General features: G+C 38.4%; 1 protein-coding gene across 9 annotated transcripts in view; it reads right to left on the reverse strand.

The window, feature by feature from the left end:
* Positions 1–21,360, reverse strand: part of LOC110469722 (poly(rC)-binding protein 3) — a 497,662-nt gene that overhangs the window by 203,524 nt on the left and 272,778 nt on the right. For 2 of the 9 annotated variants that reach the window (XM_077784925.1, XM_077784921.1), the window contains exon 4: positions 18,740–18,794. The exons of the other annotated variants lie outside the window; for them this stretch is intronic. The gene's annotated coding sequence lies outside the window, so the exon portion shown is untranslated. The remainder of the gene's footprint in view (positions 1–18,739; positions 18,795–21,360) is intronic. 9 annotated transcript variants of the gene reach the window in all.

Here is a 21,360-nt window from a genome sequence, read left to right on the forward strand (position 1 = left end):
CTCTGATCTGATGTGGAAACTTGCCCTGCCTTGAATTAAGCTGAACATGGAAATTCAACAAGGGAGATTCCCTTCTGTCCTTTTTACAGTTTATTTTACATCTAATTTATAAAGCAGTGCCCTTAATCTGCTTGTAAACTTGTTTCTAACCATCAGAGCTGTGCAGCTATGAGGGAAAATTGTGCACATTTTAAACAACTGCCTAACGGCGCATTTACTCCAGAGATACAGCTGCATCCAAAAGAGGTATTTCATCTTCACAGGAAAGTATTTTCAATTTTTATAATTTCATAAATGATTTTTAAAGGGAATTTAAATCTACAACTACTACTCCTCAGTAGCCACTGACAGAAAGAAATAGAAAGTAATACTCTGTCCTTCAGTGCCTCAGCAGTGCCCTTGTTTTGTATTTTTATGGCAGTAGCTAATATCTCACTTGCTGGTTCCTCCTTTGTGTCATACACCTGTCTGTCTTTTGTCATTTCTGTGACAGCCATTCTGTTATTTAAATGTATATTTCCCTTACATCTAATATAATCACAAGCTTATCTACAAAGTGGAAGCTGTATGTTCTCACTTTTGCTTGAGCAAAGCTCTCGTGAATTTCAGTGAGAAGATGGAATCCCATTTACTAAATTTTCAACTGTAGATGTCCTCAGCAAAATGAAGATACACAACATATTTCAGTGGGAACATCTTTACCAAAATTTGCTTTTGGCCACAGACAGGGACAATTCCTCTCCCAGCCTGTGAAGAGGGTTGGGGGGTGCATGGAGACATGATGTTTTCCACTGCAGAATTAGCTTCAGTTAATGCTGTTAGTGCTGTTGATAACTCAGGTCCCATTCATGAAAAAAATATCCACCAGTATTAAAATGATAAAAAAATACCCACCAACAAACCAGTAACTCTCATTCAAGAATAGTTACACTTTCAACAGTGGAACATCTTACCCAGCAGTGGAAATCAGCTCAGGAAACTGATCTCCTGAGCTGATCAACTCAGCTATTTTGCATTGCTATGGTGCTAATTTACAGGGTGGCTTTCCTCATTCAAGCCACATTAACTTAAAGGACATTAGCTTGGGTGTATGCAATTTAAACTAATTCTTTAGTAAGAACAAGTTCTATCAAGTAGCTTTTAGCTTAACCTTATAACCTTTCTTCCAGTAGTTCCCTATCTGGAGTGCCGCACTGGGAAAAACAACCAAACATTTGCCAGGTATTTTAGCATGCTGAACTTGCTGCTGCCACCTACGTCAGAACAGAGTCACAACAGAGTCACAATATTTATTTCACTTGTTGTTCTATGTGCTTTGACCCCCAGGTTTTGTCATTTTCGTGAGTGCTTCTTGCTAGCCAGTGTAAATCCTTGGCAGCCAGTCCCCTCAGCCTGACTGAAGCAATCAATCTGCCAGAAAATCACAACAGTATCATGTGCTATGAATATTTTATAGTTTACTTACTTTAATTGCCCAAGCACTAAGGTCATGCTGGTCACACCTGTTAGGCTATTTTGTTCCCTATGAAAACCAGGCTGAAAAGCAGGTCAAACCCCAGAATAGTCTCATGATTTGGTTAAAGAAATATGACTAGGAGTAAGAAACAGATGAATGAGCTTCTCCAGTGCTATCAAAGCACTTTCATGACACCTAATCTCTTTTCACCCTGCCTAAACATCTGTCAGGTGCTTTGTAAACATACTGAGTCTGGAGCCATGCAGTGACCATTTCATTGGTTTGTTCATTGAGTTCTGTGCTACATGCTGAAGTGGAAGGCTGATAATTAACCTCTGCTTCAACGTGGGATGCTTTTAGGTCCAAAGACAAGCTCCTCTCAGGTATATAAAAATTTACTTTAGCTGCTTCTTTTAGGATTTTTGCATCACAGGACCTGATTTGCATACCAACCTCTGGAACACCAGACAACTCCAATACACTTACTGAAAATGTAAATGTGAAGGTTGTCTTGCACCGTATTTTCCTGCATTCAGGTTATCTGTAGAAATACCTGTGCTTTATCACAGTTCTGGATTCAATATGTTCTATGCAGCTGAAAAAGTTATGTTCCTCTCCCTTTCTGGTAAGGTTGAGATAGATACCAAACATACATGGAGCATGGATGTATCATAAAGATTCTCAGGAAGACTTTAAAGAATTCTACTACAGTAGGGCATCCCCTGGAAGGCAAGCAGAAGCCCAGTGTATTAGGGATGCTAGGGACAAGAGCAATGCTCAAGGAAGAGACAAAAACCGTCTTGCCTACCACACCAGGGAAATGAACTTGATTCTGGTCCTCTTTTCCTAAGGCTATATAGAACTGGAGAAATGTAAGTGGCTTTGTTTCAGCACTGTCTGGGCTAACTGTTTAAAGACAAGAACACCTTCACAGTTACACTTGAGTTATACCTCTATATAGTAGAGGTATATAGATACCTATCTATATATATGCCTAGATATATAGCTATATATAGATCCAGCAAGAAGCACATGATGTCTGCAGCATATACTGCCGTGGTAATGCAGCAGGTGCTTAGAGATTCACACAAAACCATTTTCTGTGCAGGCTGTCCTGCTATTCCACAGGCTGTGATAAGAGCTGCTGGGTGGAGGCCTGCTTTGGATATATAGCAGTGCTCTAAGCACTAAAAGCAGCGGGGAGTCCTGTTATGAACCTTTGGAATTTGGCATTGTGGTAAAATAAGATTATGGCCCACAGATTCAGAACAGACATGATAGTCTTGCCAGAAACAGGAAACAACAACTGTGGTAGTATTCATGTTCAAGAACAGGCAGTTCTCAGCTGTCATGTATATTGAAAATTGGCAAGAATCCATAAAACAGAATGTTTGCTAATAGTTTCTGTCCAGGTCTAACTTTATTTAGCACAGAAAGCAGTTTACCAGATTCATTAGCATATTATGTCATACACTATCTGTCTCTATGCACCTCAGTTTCTGCTAGGATTCATCATTAGAAATTAGATAAAGCAGAATAGAATAAAGAAGCCATTACAATTCAATGAATCACATTACACTATCACTAGAGAAGTAGCCTAAAGCAGGAATGCCATGTATTAGGTTTATTACACATGGTGGTTTATGCTTTTTATGTATTTCCTGTAAAGACTTTGACTTGGCAAATTCATTATAAAAATAAAGCTGCATATAATGTTTTGCATTTTTTGCTGATTCTTCTGCTGGTGAATGACTTTTGATATGCAATGCAGTAATACACCAAGGCTCCTAGATATGTTAGTTACAGTCAGCTGCTTTTCTAGAATAAAGATGTCATCAGAAAGTTCTCTACTCAATTCCTGTATGACAAGGATTCTTGTAAGCACACATAAAGTGAAAATGTGATCCTTTTCCTAAATAAATTCATTACCATGTTTTAGCAGCTGTTGAAATGATTTGAAAAGTTTAGTGTAAACCTGAATTGGCATTTATGTATACCCACAATGATCTGTAAAGCCGCTTAGGTTATGTGTCTATAATATGTTCCCTACTATACTGAAATAGATTTAGGATTGTTTAAGCACATTTACCTTAAAGTGAAGAGAAACCCTTGGCCACATCTAGAATGTAGGTCATAAATTTTTTTTTCTAGGAAAATCTTTTACATATTCTTCTTCCCAGGAGGAAAATGCCTTTGTATTCTGGATAAAGCATTGTAAGCTTGTTTTTCCTTTCAACAACAGGAAGCCCAGTAATAGATTTGGCTCAATGGAGGAAGCTGCAGGCTCCATAAGCCTCACACGACTGCATGCATAACACTCTGCTGAGATAAGACCAAGGAGGAACTGTTATCAGTCAAAATCTGTGAGAAAGCTGCTACTGATACGAACCGTTTAAGTAACTTAATTTCTCTGGAACTTCCAGGTCAATCTCTTGACCTGGAAATACTGGACTTGGATAAACTGACCCTTCTCCAGGCATACATAAGGAATGAACACCATTTCAGGGCCTTGGCTGAACAAACTGGTTGGCTATCTCTGCAGAGAGACTAAGTCACACCACCCAGCACAAACCTGCATGAAGTCACTCTTCTACCCTTTTTCATTAGTAATAATACCTGAGAAATGCCAGGCAGTTGTCATTTCCAGTTAAATGTTTTCAGCAGCAAAAATACAAACATTTTGCACAGCACATCTTACAGTCCTGAAAAACATTTACGTCAAAATGTTCTGCTATCAGCAGACCAACACCATCAGCTGAAGAGTCACAGCAGCATCACTATCATGAATACTGCCTGTGTTCTTGTAAATCAAGTCAGAACTTCTTCAGCTTAAGCAGCTTGCATTAGAGGTAGCAAATCAAACAAATATGTCGAAGATGCTACTTTAGTGACAGGGTCTGTACTTACTAGAGGAGCTACAAATATGAGAGAGCACTGGTATAAGATTTTCAAGTGTGGCCAATGGGGACATCAACCTACAAGCAACACAAATCACACCACATTTTATTTCATTACTATACAAAGCTTCTGCAGTACAATACTCATATTTTACACATGGAAGATATTTGATAACAAAGATATTTTGCTTTTGAGATGTGCTTCATGTTTACTAAAATACTCCCATCATCCTGTTGTTCTTCCATGAACAAACCCACATCTTACTGCTTCAAACCAAGTTTCTTAACTTTAAATCAATCCTACAGTAAGCAACTGTATATGGGAGGAGTCTTTAAATCAGATTACAGCCTCCTCGGAATGGGGAGGCTCCACAAGCAACCATGCTATTCTCCCTCTGATTTTGCTCTGAATGGGCAAACAAGACTGAATGTCAAAGAACTACTGCTGTCCTTATGGCAAATAGATAGATGTGCAGACAATGACTCAGATCTCTACTGTCTCTAATTCAACAGAGTAAATAAAGTTGATTAAGGGAGGAGTTGACTAAAACTTTTGTATATTTGATATACAGGGCTTGATTTATCTAAATGACATGTGGTTTCTGACAGTTAGTACTGTACATCAAACTGAACATGACATGATAGTTATCATTCAGATTAGACAGCATCTGCTGTGGGCACTGGGCATCTGAAAGGGAATCTGAAGCAGGGAATGTGGGATTTTATTCTGAGAGACATGAAGAATACGAAGGCCAAACCAGCCTTGGATGTCCAGGCCTGTTGTTTCTTCCACTGTCTCTGAATACTGGGCAGTGTTCAGAGGTATGGAAAGCTAGATGCTCAAAGACAGCTACCCTCTCACCTATGATTAAAAAAAAACACACAGTAGTTTTTGCTTCTGCCAGCTGATGTCAGACTGAAGGCTGTGTATTGTCCCATTGATGAAGTACACCCTTGAGTAAGATTTGAAACCTGATTTTGTGTTTGTTCAAGTGGAAGCAGTGGACCGCAAACACATCTGTCCTTTCCTTCAGCAAAGGAACAGCAAAACCTTCATTAATCAAATACAATAAATGTTAAACACAGACTCTATTAACTCAGAGTAAATAAGCTACATGATTACATTCAACTTGGAGGTCAAGCAAAGGGGATTTGTCAGAGTCCACTTCATAACAGGCTATCCTTCTGACCTCCTGCCACACCCTTTTCCCTCTCCAAATACAGCACAGAAAGAAACAGGCACAGACCAGAGAAGACCCAGAAGATGAAGTCCAAGAGTTGATTTTGGTGAACTACCTTCTATCTGGAGGCTTGAGGGAGCAGAGGAATTCACTCTCATATGAATAAATAATTTATTCCGCACATGTGTAATGCATCCCCACATTTACAGAAAAAGAAGCACAAGAACATAGTAAAAACAACTGTGAGTTTTCCAGGACACGATTACTTACAGGAATTACATACTTACCTACAGAAATTCCTTTAATACATTTTCTAGCCAACTTGTATGAAATAATATGCATATTCACAAATGCAATGACTACATTTCTCACATTTAATTAGCACGACGCAATTTCTGCACCAATAGTTTATCTGTGAAAATTATGCTAAAGATTTTGCAGATGATATGAAGACATTACAGTAAGAAACACCTAGCAAAAAAATGAACTAATTATATAATGAACCTTGAAAAATCAAGTTCTCACTTGGTATGTCAGTGGTGGTATATCAGATATCTACATCAGCAGCACCCAAAAGCAGTAATCTGCTCTGTAAACATTGGTGATTATACTTAATAACTAGGTCTTAATTTTGCTCAACCGACTCTCTAGGATTAGGTGTCTTCCAATGCCTCAAGTGCTTGGAATGATTCATTTGTGTCAAACCAGGACACACAGCACATATTTGTTTTTTAAAAGTGTACCTCAAACAATCTATCCAAGTAAGTCTTCCTTGCTCTTCCTTAGCCTACAGGCAGCTTTTAATGTCACTATATGCCTATATATGTCTATACATCCCTTGTCCCAGCATATGTGGGAGTAAATAATTTTCTAGTATTCAGTGGAAATTGGGGAAATCTCTGCCCACATGTACATGCTGCACACCTGAGATCACAAGGGCTGACCCTACCTTAACCTGTTGTGCACACCAGCAAAAGCAGCTCTCTGGAGCAAAACACTTGTTACTAGAGATCCCACATCTGCAATTTTCCCAATTTGCAGTTTTTCACTTCAGAGGCCCTGATCTGATTCCAGTAGCTGAATAATTGTTTTCAACCAGAACATACTACCAACACCTCTGGAGAGAATCTTACAGCTTTGTTTCCTCCCAAAAGAAAGCATATCACATGTTCTGAGACAGCTCTGCACTGTAAACCAAAGCACAGTGTGTAGGGATAGTTAGGAGAATTGCACTGAAAAGTACTCTCCTAATTTGAGCAAAAAAGTTAATGTAGGCATACCCCATCTCACCAAACCATGCTTGTGCTACAGGTGAAATTCTCTTTCCTTCATCTCAACTTTCAGGAAAGCTGAGGAGTTACAGTGCCAGGGAAATTCAAATGCAAACACAAAACTTCAGCAAATGAAAATATATCACTTCAATATCTAGCTGCCTCTCCCACAAATCTGTGTTCAGAAAGTTATGGGTTTTCTCTGAGTGGCCTTTCACAGAGGCAAAACCTTTTGCTAATCCAAGATGATGTGAGATGAGGTTTCTAAACTTGTGCATTCTGCAAAACTCTTTACTTGCAATATACACTCATGGTAAAGATGATTTTTTTTCTATTTGTAATGACTAGTTTGTGGGTCAAGGTCAAACAAATTTAGAACAGATCTCTGCATATGCTTTTGCTTTCTTACTCTGATTGCAAGCCAGTTTATAACAGGGCAAAAACTGGAGGGCCTGCTGGAAACTTCATCAGATACATAGGTCTGTGAAGCAGACATGCTTCACAGGTGCAGATAGCTTGCAGCCAGTGTGAAAAAGATTCAGTGCTCTCTCTGATTGTGCATACTTTGATTTGATTTAATAGTCTTTTAAATGTGGGAATTATTTAAAAAATTATATATTCACAGAACAGTTCACAAATAAAATAGTAAGACCTTCTCCATGGGAACACAAGTAAAACGATGACAAAAATCAATGAAAAATTTGAAGACCTTTCAAGGAATTCGCAGTGAAAGAGGTAACCAGTTTGTGACTGATTTAATGTGGCTTAAACTGTACTGAGTTCAACTGATAGTAAAAGGGTTTAAAATAATGGGGATCTAGGGTTAAAAGGAAAATTAAGCTTAGTAGGCCCTGAAAAGAAAATAAATACCCTAAGTACAGGAAGACTTTGAACCTTGCTAGAACTGCAAGGTACAACTAGCTAGAACATGATAAATGATATAATTGTTAGATGTGATGATTGTTTAGTAATTAAATATAATTACTGTTTAATCTTAAGCATAATCATGAGAAACTGTGGTCAGGGGCCTAAGAAAGATCATGAGAAACTCATGCCAATGTATACAATAGAACAATATAAGTTTAATAATTAATATGTAAGTTATATAACTATAGAATATAAAATATGTTCAGCTCAAAAGCCGTGTCGGAGTCAGATTTGGGTCTGTACCCCTGATTCCTAGAGCTCTTAATAAAGGCACCTGCATGTAATCATATCCTGTGATTATGTGTGTTCCTGAATGCCAACACAACTTTGAAATGAGATTCTATGTGAATTTAAGGTGCTTTAAGTTACATAAACTGATCGTTGTCAATACTTGGTGGAATATGGAGATGGGAAGGACTTGGTGCTTTTATTCACCTTATATTCCCAAATATAATGTGCATATAAGTCACCTTCAAAGAAAACATGTGCAAAAATAAACTATCTCTACACATCAGAATTAATTCACAATTGATAGACAGCAATATCATACCACACCACTGCCACAGTGCTCCAGTTCTGGCTTAGTTCTGATCTCCTAGGAAGATACAGGAAATAGGTCTAAGAGCAAAATAACTGGGAAAGAGTGTGCCTCCATAAGGAGCATGTTTTGCTTTCAAGGGCTGTAAACATTTCTCTTTATCCAGATCTTGTTCTGTAAGTGGCAAACACTTTCTGTCCCTTCTAGAAAGAATAATCACTGTCATGTCATCATTTTTCTTCACAAGTACCAGTGATTTTTTGTCTTTTAAATTATCTTAATAAACAGTAGAATTTATTTAAATAAACATAAACTCTTCATAATTGCACTTGGTGCTGTTGTGTCTGTTTTCAGCTTTAAATTAAGAGTTTTTCTTCAAGTTTGTGTGTATTTTGTTGATCAGATGAAAGATGCTTACTTTCCTCTGTTTCTTCTTTCCTCCCTTGTACTTGCAAAGGACATTTCCCCATCTCTGTAACAGCTCTAGCCTTCAGCTGCTTCCTCAACATTCACATAGGTATTGATTTCTATCTATAGCTGCTTGCCAGTATTATACATAAAAACATACCAGTAAAAGAGAATCATAAGATGCTGAACAGAAAATCTGCAGCAGAAGTTAATTAGGCAAAATTCAGAGGGTGATCTAAGGAATTTCAACATATTTATATTTTTACTTCTTGTTTCTTCAGTGTCTGCAATAGCCCCTTGCAAAATCCTTCATTCATACCCTAGAAAAATCCTATGCATGGTTCTCAAGGAGATTTACTAAGTGCATGCTTGAAGTTTGGGAAGGCAGAGTCACAATTGTATATTGCCTTTGCATGATTTAGCTCTTCCTGATATTGATAGTAAATAGATTTGCATGCAATTTGAAACTTTTAAAATATGCTGTTTTATTTTGAAGTCTTTTCTCTCTTGCTACTTTCTCAGTAAAAGTAGGAGCTCCTTGGAAATGCCAAACCCTCCTTTAGGCATACCTATTATGCTCTTTAAAATAGCTTTAATTCCTATTTTAGAAAAGTACAGGGAAGTAACCAAAAATGGAGTGCTGTGACAGTAACTTCACCACAGTTCAGAGTGCTTAACCCATCAATATGATCTGAAATGTAGCTCATTCTTGAAACATTTTTTGGCATTGTTCATTTTATTTAATAAAGCAGAGGGATATGTACAGAAGTTAATGTTATGCTGTGCACCTGTTTGTAGAAAAATTAGAGAATCTGCCATGCCTCGATTTATTGTCCAGTGTCATGGATTGACATAATCCACATCTCTAAACAGAGTTTAGAGCAGGACATAAGCATCTATTTCAGAAATACAACAATAACTCCCTAAATTTCCCCCTCTTCACTTATTTCATTTCCATAAAGTCCAATAGAGAATGTCAAACAGGAAAAATAAAAACAATATGAGAGTATGCTACCTAGCTAGGATTCTTTATCTAAATGCAGTTTCCCCATGGACTTTCTCAATCTTCAACTTGAGTGCTTGTGCTATTTTCAAAAATTATTACCTTTTAATGAAAAAGAGCCAAAGCACTACAGTCATGCAATGGGAAATCCCACTGTGCAGGTGTTTATAAACAAAAAGACCATTTTGGCACTGAAGGCTTTATGACTGTTCCCATTGTTCTAATTCACTGAACACTTAAACTTTATTATGCAGCTGGTTTTATGGAGCTTCTGACTCATCACTGCTCTTCTTACTTCTTGGCAACAATTTAAAGAGTAAAGTTTGACCCTTAATCACATGTGGGAAAACAAGGACCTACAGAGTCAGTGTCTGAAAATAATGTGTTACCAGAAGTCTGGAAACACAACCCATTATGGCTTAGCACTGAGAAGCAGCAGGCACTGTTAGAGCTGCTGCTCTAAAGAGATAAGATAAAGTTATAAAACAAAGATAAACCCAGAGGCGCATTCTACGGCTGACGGTCAGCTGCAGGAACACAAGACAACAGTTATGCCAAGAGAAGAAACCAAAGATGGGAAGACAAACTAAGAAAAGAAAAGAGATGGTTAAGACAAAGGTTGAAGACAATGCAGAGCAGAAGTAGCAGTGAAGCTGTGTGGCTGATCTAAGAAGTGATGGAAAAGCAGATGCAGTATGGTTGAGGCTGAGAGAAATGAAATTCTGATGGAGGTAAGCACAGTCCCTTTCAAAGAATGCAAAGGATCTTGGTGATAACTGGACTATACTGAACAGATGTATCAGATTTTTGAACCTAAAGTAATTCTGGGAAAGAGTGACAGAAAGAGTGCGAAAGGACTTGTGATGTATCAAATGTATTCTAGCTGTAGATCTAGCAGACCTGAGAAATACTGAGCTGTGCCACCATGATCTCCAAAGCAGCTGTCATTATGAGAAAAAATGGAATGGGCATCTTTGAACCCCTCAATTTTTCAGAGAACTATCTGATCGAAAGTAACAAGAACTACACCACTGCAGTCAAGGCAAATCTCAATCCCAAACTCAAAATGAGCCATTCTGCCCCACTGTCAGCCTCTTCTTTCCAGGGAGTAGAGTATGATTTTAAAAGGATGAGCAGTTCTACCTCTGAGAAATTAATAAGAAAGTAGTCTAAACTCTTTGTTTCCTGAAATTCTGTTTCCTGCTTATCATTTTCATGGTGGTAGTGCCTCAAAGTGCTACCTTTCTGTAATAAAGATTGGAAAATCATATGCTACTGATTCTTATGGGAGAGAAGAACACACCTGAAGTAAGTGTGACAAGGTCACCAAAACAGATTGTGGCAGGAACTGCAGATTTAACAGCTGTATAGTCAGAATTTTGTAAGACAGCAAAGGTCTTCATTCTCTAAGTTAGCTTAGTGTTGAATTCAAATCCGTTTTACACCTACAGTTTCAGAAGCCCTAGCAAGGTTTTATCTGCTACTTATAATTTGATTTACATAGCAAACATGTGCTAAAGATTACTGAAAAGATTTCTTGCATTGATAACATTAGTGAAAATAATATCGAGGGAGCAAACCAGAATTTTACAATGCAGACTCACATGGATGATAGAATTTCTTTTAATGTATTTAACCAAAGTAAAGCTTGGCAGTACTCCCCTGCTAGAATAAAACTTTATCGCATGAAAGCTGCCCATGTAGCTGAATAGATGGAAATCTTTAATATTGGTTAAATAATATATGCAGTTTCATGCAGAGCAATAAAGTGACTATCATCAGAATTTCATATTGACAATGGAGAAAAAAGGAAGTAATGGGCCTCATTTATTCATCGTATGGTTTTATTATCTACAGTAAGGTTATAGCTTACAATATAGTTTGGAGGCTTTGATATGTCAGCTTTAGTTTGACTTCTCCTTTTCAGACTACCTGGGCTTTGATTTGATAACCCATTATAATTTCATGTACTCAAAAGGATTGCCTTACAGGTCCTGAGGTCCAAGTGGTAAAGTAACATCAGGAACTACTGAGTCAGAGGGATCTTTGGCTTCGAGTTCATCTAACTGTGTTAGCACTGTGCTGTCTATTAGATCAGGCAGTTCACATTCACATTCAGTTTATTCACATTCAACCTTCACAAAAGTTGAGTGGGCAGACTCACAACACACAGAGGCTTCATCTCTGAATAAAATACCCTGTGGAAAAAAAAAAAAGCACCCTCCTACCTTATTAAGATAAGTGCCATACACAGAATAACAAAACTATAATAAGACAAGCCTTAGTATACCAACTGTTGGGTGCCTACAAAAATGAATCCAGATATTTCAGCTGATACCTGATAGACTATCAGCCATTCATGTCTTCCCAACAAACACTAAATGATCTCTTAAAGGAAAAATTTCCCACATTAAAAGTTTGTCCTTTGAAAGGAGTAGTGCTTTGGTTTGATTCTTAACTTCTATTTCATGGCCACATACCTCTCCAGCTTCATAGAGTATCTGTTATCCTAGGCAAGGATTCAGAAAAAAAGGTGTATGCCAAGATTGATGTCTGAAAGGATCATGAATACTGGCAAAATATTCATTTCAGAATGTCCCCATTTTCATCATGGGGAAAATGGAAGATAATCTTGAATTCCTGCATGTCATGAAGATAAAATTAGAGACTTCTGCTTCCAAGCAAGCAGTGAAGGAAAAACAATCACAACATCTTGCATGCACATGGTTGTTGTCTAGCTGGCTCTAAAAAATAGGATGTACTGCAGCCAGGATTTGCAAATACATGGCATAAATCCCCTTTCTGATTTTTCCACAAAACAGAAACAATACAAAGTGGAATCACAAGCTCTTCTACAGTGCCTGCTATGTTAATGCTTGAATACTCCTCAATCCTTCTCTCTAAATACTTGCCATCTGTACTAACCCCACCTCAGTGACATATATGTGGGATATTCCAGGAGTACACACAGTGCTGAAATAAGGTTTCTTTGGATAACAGCTGTGCTACACAGCTCCCTCTCTGAGTCTGATCACAGCTGTAAATGCATTCAAGTGGAGAACAATGCCTTAGTTCAAGGTTTAGCTCCTCTGGTGTAATCTTTGGTATAAATGTCCCTGTAGTTCATGGTTGATTTTATCTTGCATTAACATGTAAGCCGGTAGACATAGAAAGATATATAAAAATGGAACTAGTAACATAAAACTAGTTGTCATTTGGCTTCATGAAACTAAATAAAGCGTGATCAGACAGCTATGAGTCACAGTCAGAGACAGCAAAGCCTGGTATCATCAACTGAAATACATCTGAATAATTTTTGAATTGTGCTACATTGCAGCAGGTGAGGATCTGTTACAGAGATTTATTGGTTCACATTTACCCCGATATAACTCAGTTAAAACAAATGGTGGAACGAAAGGATAAGCTTTAAAATATTATGTACTAAACTTTTTTATAGCTTTGCTGAGTGAGTAAATTATGATAGATAGGTTTTGTTGTCTGCTATGGCATTTATTTTCTGCACTGTACATTTGTATTCATAGCAAACACACTGAATGTGTTTCAAAGAAAGCAATCATAGAGTTGCACACTAATTTATATATCCAGTGTGAAAATTAAAACAAAAACAAACATATCCCAAAGGACATAAACGTTTAGTCATGATCTTATAAGCAAAAGAAACAAATTGACCAATGTTTCTAAACAGAGAATACATTCTCCTGCAGTGCTCCCACAGACTTATTCTGTGGGGTTAAAGTGCTGAGGTTTAAGATATTACATTCTTGGACATCCACCCTCTTAGCAATTACTGTCTTCACAGCTAGGACAGCAGAAATGGCATGCAAATAAAAGGCAATAGCTCTCTGGATACTGGAGTTCACAAGTTCAGTGAATTAATTTAAACTACACTCAGTCTTTTGAATTTAGCTGCAGCATTTAACTGGTCCTCAGCAGGATGCTGAGCAGAAGAGAATTCCCTTCTGCCACTCCAGATGTACCTGCTGGTCTCTCTAGGCTCAGGCTGTGGGCACCTGGAAGCAGTAATGTCCTTACTGCTGTAGCTTAATCGAGCTCAGAGCAAACCTCTGAAGCCTAAGGTTTCTGAAAACTTCCCCAGAGGAGGAATAAAGGGATTTACAAAACATTTGTATTGTTTGCTCTCACAGTACATACAGCTGAATTTTAACGGTCTCCAACACAAAAAAAGTTTAAGCATCCAAATTTAAAGGGTTCATGGAGCTTAGACAAGGTGTGAGACACTCTGAAGCATCCCTTAGGCAATAACATTTTGCAGAGATTAGATAAGGAATCTTAATACTGCTGTGCTCTCCCTTACCAAGGAATAAATCCCAACAAAGTAGTGGCAAAATTTTCTTTTACCACAGGCCACTGGGATCTTGCACCAGCCCAATGCTCAACATGTTAGCAGAAGCCAAATCTTATCCCCAAATAATCTGGCTCACTGTTTTGCTCTACTATAGAGAAGCCCTTGTGGCTCCACAAAGAGTGAGAGAGACAGTAAGAGACTCCCTTTCACTCTACAAGAATAAAAGTAGGGACACAGCTATGGCATGTTTACTGATATAGTTTGCCACAGGGTGTCCTATAGCATTGCACAACCATGTGACTTTTACTGCACAGGGCAGACAAATGTTAAATAATATTTCAAAACATTACTAATTAAGCAGGTAATGAAAATTTGCTCAGAGCAATTCTCCTTTGCCACAGCTAAGCATTCAACTCCTCCTGCTTTCAGTCCAGTTGAGAGAGAGATGATAGATTTTTTTCTTAAAGTGAATCTAATAGTTCATTGCACTAGATTAAAACAAACTCAGACAATATCATCAGAAGTACTGTATTTTCATATGCAAAGCTCTTGTGCTCAGATAACCACACATACGTCTAAAAGCACTACTCCTTGAAATACATGTTGTACCCTGGGATAACTCAAACAAAATACAAGGTAAGGAAGGTGAAGGTGGAGGAGAGGGAACAGACAATGGAGGGACTCCAAGGAAAATTTTTCTTCCTTTTTTTACTCACACACATATACAACCCACTCTGCTGCTGGATGACATCCTGCTTTTCAAGCAGGTAACCTGCAGGTTAGACACATACAAATACAGGTTATTATTGTTTGAGCTGCAGTATACTCAGGAATGGACTTGCACCCTAGTGTGCTGACTGGATTACTAACAGATTTTTTTTTTTTTTTGAAAATGTTTCTGTCCCAGTAGACCTTCACTGTCCTGTAAAATTACAGAAAGGTCAAATCTTGATGGCAAATTGAACCCAACTACACAACTCTTTTCTGGTTTCAAGTCACTTAGAGTGTTTTATATTACACCCTTGGGCTCTCTGTAGTTTTTTCAGTCACAAAAGCATTTGGCAATCTCATTATAAATAGTTCAGACAAATTCAAAATGCAGGAGCATAAATTACTTTAGATACTCTCAACCTTTAGAGAGAGAAGGAAAAAGAGGGGAGAAACAGGTAACATGAATGTGAAATGGGGAACAAAGTAAAAGGACTAACAACATTTTACTGCCAAACTTTCAGGCATCCAAGTAAGAAGGAAATAATAAAAGAGAATTTCTCAGGAAGTTCAGCCTCTGAGAAATCAAATGAGAGCCATGATAGTGATGGAAATCATCTTCTTGGGCAAAATTTGCCACCTTACCTATATGTGGCCTGTTTTTATCTTACTCCTGGTGAATGGTACATGCTAAACTTGTCAGTCATGCATGCCCTCCTGCAATATGTTCCTGAGAGATGCACAGGAAGGCAGAGAAAGCTCTCAAAAGTAAGACTGCAATGCAGAGGAAGAGATAATGAACAGGATTTTTTTTTTTCCAGAAAACATAAAAAATGTTCAAAAGGCACAAATAACAAATTCTGACACTCCCAGATGCCAGCATTACATTGATACAGGGAAGTGATAGCTTCATTTTTTCAGTTATGAGCTTGCATTTAGATTCTCTATGTTTTTGATACAGCTGAGATCAAGCTATTGAAATTCCACCAGCCTTCACATTCATACTCCATAAGACTGATTTTATTAATCCTATCTAGTATTTAAAAAGCAGTCTCACTAATGAGTCCCTCTTGAAGTAGGAGTCCCATTTTGGAGTAAATTACAAAAGTAACAGATAGCTTTCACTAAAGGAAGAATTTTCAACACAAAAAGGCAGACAAATGAAGAATAATTGCTCCCACAGGTGCAGAGAGATGAAGAATTCACTGCCATTGGAAAAAAATTTGGAAAACCATGGGTCTTGGTGAGTCATGCTTTTCTCATTCCAGCTCCATGTCCAAAACAGCATGTTTCATTTTTCTTATAATCAGATAAATAAGCAAACCACCTCCTTTTAACCATCCTTTCTTACAAGGTAAATGCTCATCTAGAAGTTGCCATCTCATTCCATCTCCCTACATCCCATATCTGAGCAGTGGTAAGTATAAAAAAATCATAGAATCATAGAATTTTTTGTATTGGAAAGGATCTAATTCCAAGCCTCTTGCCTGTGGCACGTTCTCTCCTTATCTCCCTTTTAAAAATTTATCTTATAACATTGAGGTACATTTCTCTGAGGGATGTCAAACAATGTGCTTTGTACCTTTTGAACAAAAGTGACCTATCTTTACTATAAGCTCAGAGTTACAAGTGACACTGGTCACCACTAATACAGAAGAAAGAAAGATGTATGAATGTTTTCCCATCTTGGCTACTTTTGATATTTGAATGGTGATGATGCTACTGGAGATGATCCAGTTCACATATGTTAGTGAAACAGAGATAGTAATAATATTTCAAAGCAAGTGCCAAACCCAGAAAAGTGAGGCAAACCAACATCTGATACAGCGCACTAGAGCCTCTCTCCTGTGGCTCTGGATGTCACAGGAGCAGCAGTTCATTACCAGTACCTTTTTTCACCATAGGAGGAAAGCTTACAGAAGAGGATCACAAAGGAAGGATAAATTTTTTTACAACTGTAAACCAGAGCATAAAGACAAGGCCTAACAATATGCTGCTAAACCACTCCGAATGCTTGGTTTGCACACACAGAGCATATCTGAGATTAGCAGCCTCTCCCTGGATTTGTTATGGAGATCAAAGACTCGGAAGTCCAAATGCAGAGCTTTGAAAAACAGGCTGGTGGATGTGATGACACGGCACTTCAAATTCAGGCCAGGAGCCTTGACCTTGGCCCACCTGATCTGCAGGTATGGATACCTTCTCCTAAACTCTGGTGATAGTATCAGGTCCTTTTGGTCCAAACACCAGAGGCAGAGTACCCACACAGACAGATGCACAGACAGTGGGTGTTTGGACAGTAATTTACAAGTGACTGATGAGCAGCACTCATCTAGTTAGAAGGCTATCTGGTGACTACTACCTGCTTTAGGTGCTTCACCTGAGAGACTGCAGCTGAGTTAAGAGAAGCAGCAATTACTCAGCCAGTACGGGAAAAGTAGGAAGGAAAGAGCAGTGCAATTACTTTACTGAGGACATTAAGAGTTTGGGCAAGGGTCTTCTGGATTACACTTATGCTGGACTTTTCAAGGATTAGTGACAACTGAGTGTCATTAGTTTTCCTAAGAGCAATAGGAAAACATCTCACCAATATTTGCTCAGTTACAAAGTAGGTTAGGCTTGGCTGTGGTCTAACAGTAAGCACCAATGCATACAGTTGTTGTGCACTAGATTGCTTCAGCACTCAGCTGATAATCTGTCAAATGGGACCCCAGAAGTGAGGTCAGTCTGGCAACAAGGATGCTCAAACCTCACTGCTGTCAAAAGTTTAAGGTTTTGATTCCTGTCATCTGTCCTCCCCTGCTTTCATCTGCTATTCCACAGCCAGTCTCAAGACACTGCTCCTTTCCTTGGACTCTGCCTGTCTACCTTCCCTCTGCTGGGCGAATTTCCTAACAGGCCAGAGAAACAAAGCGTTTCCAGGAGAGGCTGACCAGGCACTGGAGCTGGCCCAAGGTACTGCACGGAACTGTGTTACCAGGACAGCCAGGGAAGATGACAGGAAGAGGTACAAAAACATCCTTTTTCAGGGGCTGTGGAAGTTGCTAGATCAGTTCAAGGCTTCTTTCTTTTCACACCTTCAAATATGCTCCCATTACAATGTAAAGGTTTGATTTATCTCACTGAGTTGACCCTGTTTGAGGGCTCCAGAGCAGGCGATGCCTGGTTTTAAGCAGGTGGTAAAAGGTCAGGAGTGGGTTAGTAATCCATATGTCTGGGTATGGATCTAACATGCAGTATAAAGAAGGGTACCCTAATTCTAGCAGGGACTAGATATACATGCAGAGCTAAGGGAAGAAATTCAGACTACATCTGACTGATCAAGAAGTGCAGGAAAGGGATGAAAGTATAAAGGGAAATAGCAAAGAGAAAAGCATTACAACAGTATATAAAAATACATTTAAAGAGGAAATTAGAAAGGACATCAGAAAATGAACTTTTGTGTAGCATGAAGCTTTTCTCACCAAAGTAAACTTTCAGGTGCTAATGCCCTGCCCTCCTTCTCCCCATACCAGCACCAGCAGTGTGATGAGCCTGAACAATGACTAATCCAGCAGAAAAGTGAGGCCATCCCCTTCTTACTTTTCATCTGGATCCCTCCTTGAATCTAACTGATCACATGGTTGTGTGATCAGCAATGGTATTAGCGCAGTGGCAGCTTGTACTTAGATGAGTTCAGAGCATCAATCACTCTGCTACCTACACAACACTGCAATATATTCACAGCCCCAAACTGTGCCATCCATTCTGGACTCCATAAGGCAAGTATTTAAGTCCAGGAGAGCTGGAAAGTTATGAAGTAGTGGCTCTCTGCCTTGTTACCACTTGCCACTGCCTCATTGAGACACAAAGAGAAAGTTATATTTAATTTTTTTAGTTTTCATTTTCATTCAGAACAAACTGTTCTAATTAGGAAACTGGAAATGGAAAGCAGTACATAGGCACAGTGTGCTTACACAGCTGTCTACTCTAGGAAATAAGAAGAAAACTGATGTCCTCCAAATCTTGTCATCTTCTACTTACCTACATGTCAATAACTGAATCCCTTTAAGGCCACAGAGACTTGGAATAAGCAAGGCTAGAGAAAAAAAAAAAAAAGAAAAAAAGTATGCAAATATAAAAGGCTAACATTTCACTGGCTTTGTGAAACTGGTCTTAAATAAGTACCTTTTACAAGAATTACTGGAATCTTTAATGACTACAGTTAAGGGAGATACTGTTCTTGCAAGGGGTATTTTGAGAGACAGGTAGTTACAGTGTACAGGAGGTATCTGAGCCACCGATCCAGAACCATGGACTGAAGGACACCATGTAAAACATAACTTCAGCATCTGGCTCCTGATGGCAGCTCATTTACAGAGCAGTAGCTCTGATGTCATAATTATATTAACAGGTAGCAAGCTGTTAAAATGTAGAATTAAAATAAATGTAGCTGATACCTAAGGATTATTTCTCAGATGAAATACAAGGGAGAAATATTCATGTTTCAGTAATTACAGTGACATTGTGTGAATAGCTTTCTTCAATTAATTACATACATTCTGAACCAAATAAAGCCTTACTGTGGCTGATGACAGCAAAGCTGAATATGGTCTTTTTTGCCTAAGGAATAATGGTTCTGTTCACATACTTGGCACTTCTGAAAGGAAGATGAATTTTGGCAAGCAGATCTGTTTTCCTTAACAGATGTTTCAAAATATGGTAATGAGGTGTGGGTTTCCTAGGCTGTCAGCTGGAATTCAGTAAGCAGGAAACAGGGCAAAATGGATCTGGTGCAATTAGTCTTTTCACTTTAAACCTTTAAAGACTATGTTAGATTTTATATTAATTTTACAAAACACTGCTTGCAATGAATTATGTAATATTACATGCACCTCTGCTAATGCAATTTACTCTGAACCTTTCCTTCCCTAATTCATAACTGTGTGTGACAGACATCATGTCAATTTGAAGAGTTTCTCAGTGGCTCTGGCATCCAGAATACTACCCTCAAAGAAAAAAAAACAAACCAAAAACCAAACCTAAAAAATCAGAAGAAGCCCATTTTCTGTGACATATTCAAACTCCAGTTTGAAAAATGCAACACATTTTTAGATGGCAAACAAAATTCATACTGAACTCTAATCTTAAGTAATTTCTTAAACACAGCTTTATCTTCATACTGATGAAAGCTGTACTAATGAAGGACCAGCTAGAATTACATGTCTAGCAGAGAGATGAAAGAGAATTACTCTCTTCATTAAAAGCTGAATCACGTTTAAATTTTCCACTTGCAGTAGTTGACAAACTCTGCTTTCCTGCATTTTTCTACAATAACTCTCATGTGCATCCCAGTACAAAGGAGCAAACTATATCATAAGAGTGGGTATATTAAATGTTCAGATAGATATAAAGTAAGCAGTTGAGAGACACATCAAAACCTTCAACTTCCAGCATTATTACTAATGTGAATAACAAATTTGTGTGCCAGATGTTTTATGTTGGGCATCATGAAGATTACTCTTTGGTTAGGAGTTAAAACCCTACACTGAATCTGACAACACAGAAAGAAGAGCACTAGTCATATTTAGCCCATGTGCCTTGTTAGAAAGCCAACAACATTGGCAGCTGTATCAATAACATTATCACTGGCAGAACTCATGGCTTTGCCAGTCACTAGGGTTACATGATGTTTCTTCCTACAAAGCCCTGAAAAGAAGGGAAAATAAATAACTGGGTTGTTATTTCCTGACAGTCTGGATTTCCTGTACATGATCACATCACCCAATTTCAGACACAACTGTTCAGACATTTCCATGAAAGAAGTCAAAGAACCCAATGTTCTGCAATTTCACACAATTCAGATGATTTTTCCCTGAGAAATTGCAGCACCTCATGCACTGAAAGAGTAAGTTGCAATTTGGAATATTGGTGAGTAAGATTTTGTGTCAGAAATATACTCCTTATTCTTATGCAAATTGTCCCAAAGTTGGCTAAACTATAAAAATAGGAATTACTGTTACAAAAATGCTTATGTACTTACAGGAGGTTTCTCAGAGCTGGATAAAATGCCTGGAGCTCTTGTTCTTGCTGGGAAAGCTCCATTCTTTCCCTGTCCCTCTCCATGACTGAACTTTCCACCAGACTATCACTTGCCCTGCAGAACTCAAACTGCTCCACCAGGGAGAGAGGGATAAACTTCCTTCATCCCCATAGGCTGCAGCAGTGCAGGACAGTGTAATTGAGGACACCAACTCTACCTCTTCTTCTCCACCACTCAGCACACAGAAGCTGGTGGACTTAAATATGGGTAATGAACAAAATCTAACATTGTTGGAAGTTTAATTGAATCTCAGTATAAAACTTGTGCTCTTCATGACAATCTTTCAGGTACCCTTTTTATGGTGCCTGGAGGGTGTTACTGCTCTTATATTGCAAGTAAACTACTAAATATTAGAGATTCAAAGGAGCCCTCCCCAAATGGAATTGTGTTGCACAGCAGAAAGTGAATTCACATTTCTGATTTTTTCTACTAATCTGATAAGAGATTGGGGTAGGAGGAAAACAGTGATTGAGGCTTATAAAAGGACTAGGACTAATACCTCTGATAGCCTTTGTCTAGTTATTCCCACTTGTGAAGTGGAAATGTGTGTTCTTCATTATCT

Source organism: Lonchura striata, chromosome 1 (genome assembly GCF_046129695.1).
Source record: "Lonchura striata isolate bLonStr1 chromosome 1, bLonStr1.mat, whole genome shotgun sequence".
Classification (NCBI taxonomy): domain Eukaryota; kingdom Metazoa; phylum Chordata; class Aves; order Passeriformes; family Estrildidae; genus Lonchura; species Lonchura striata.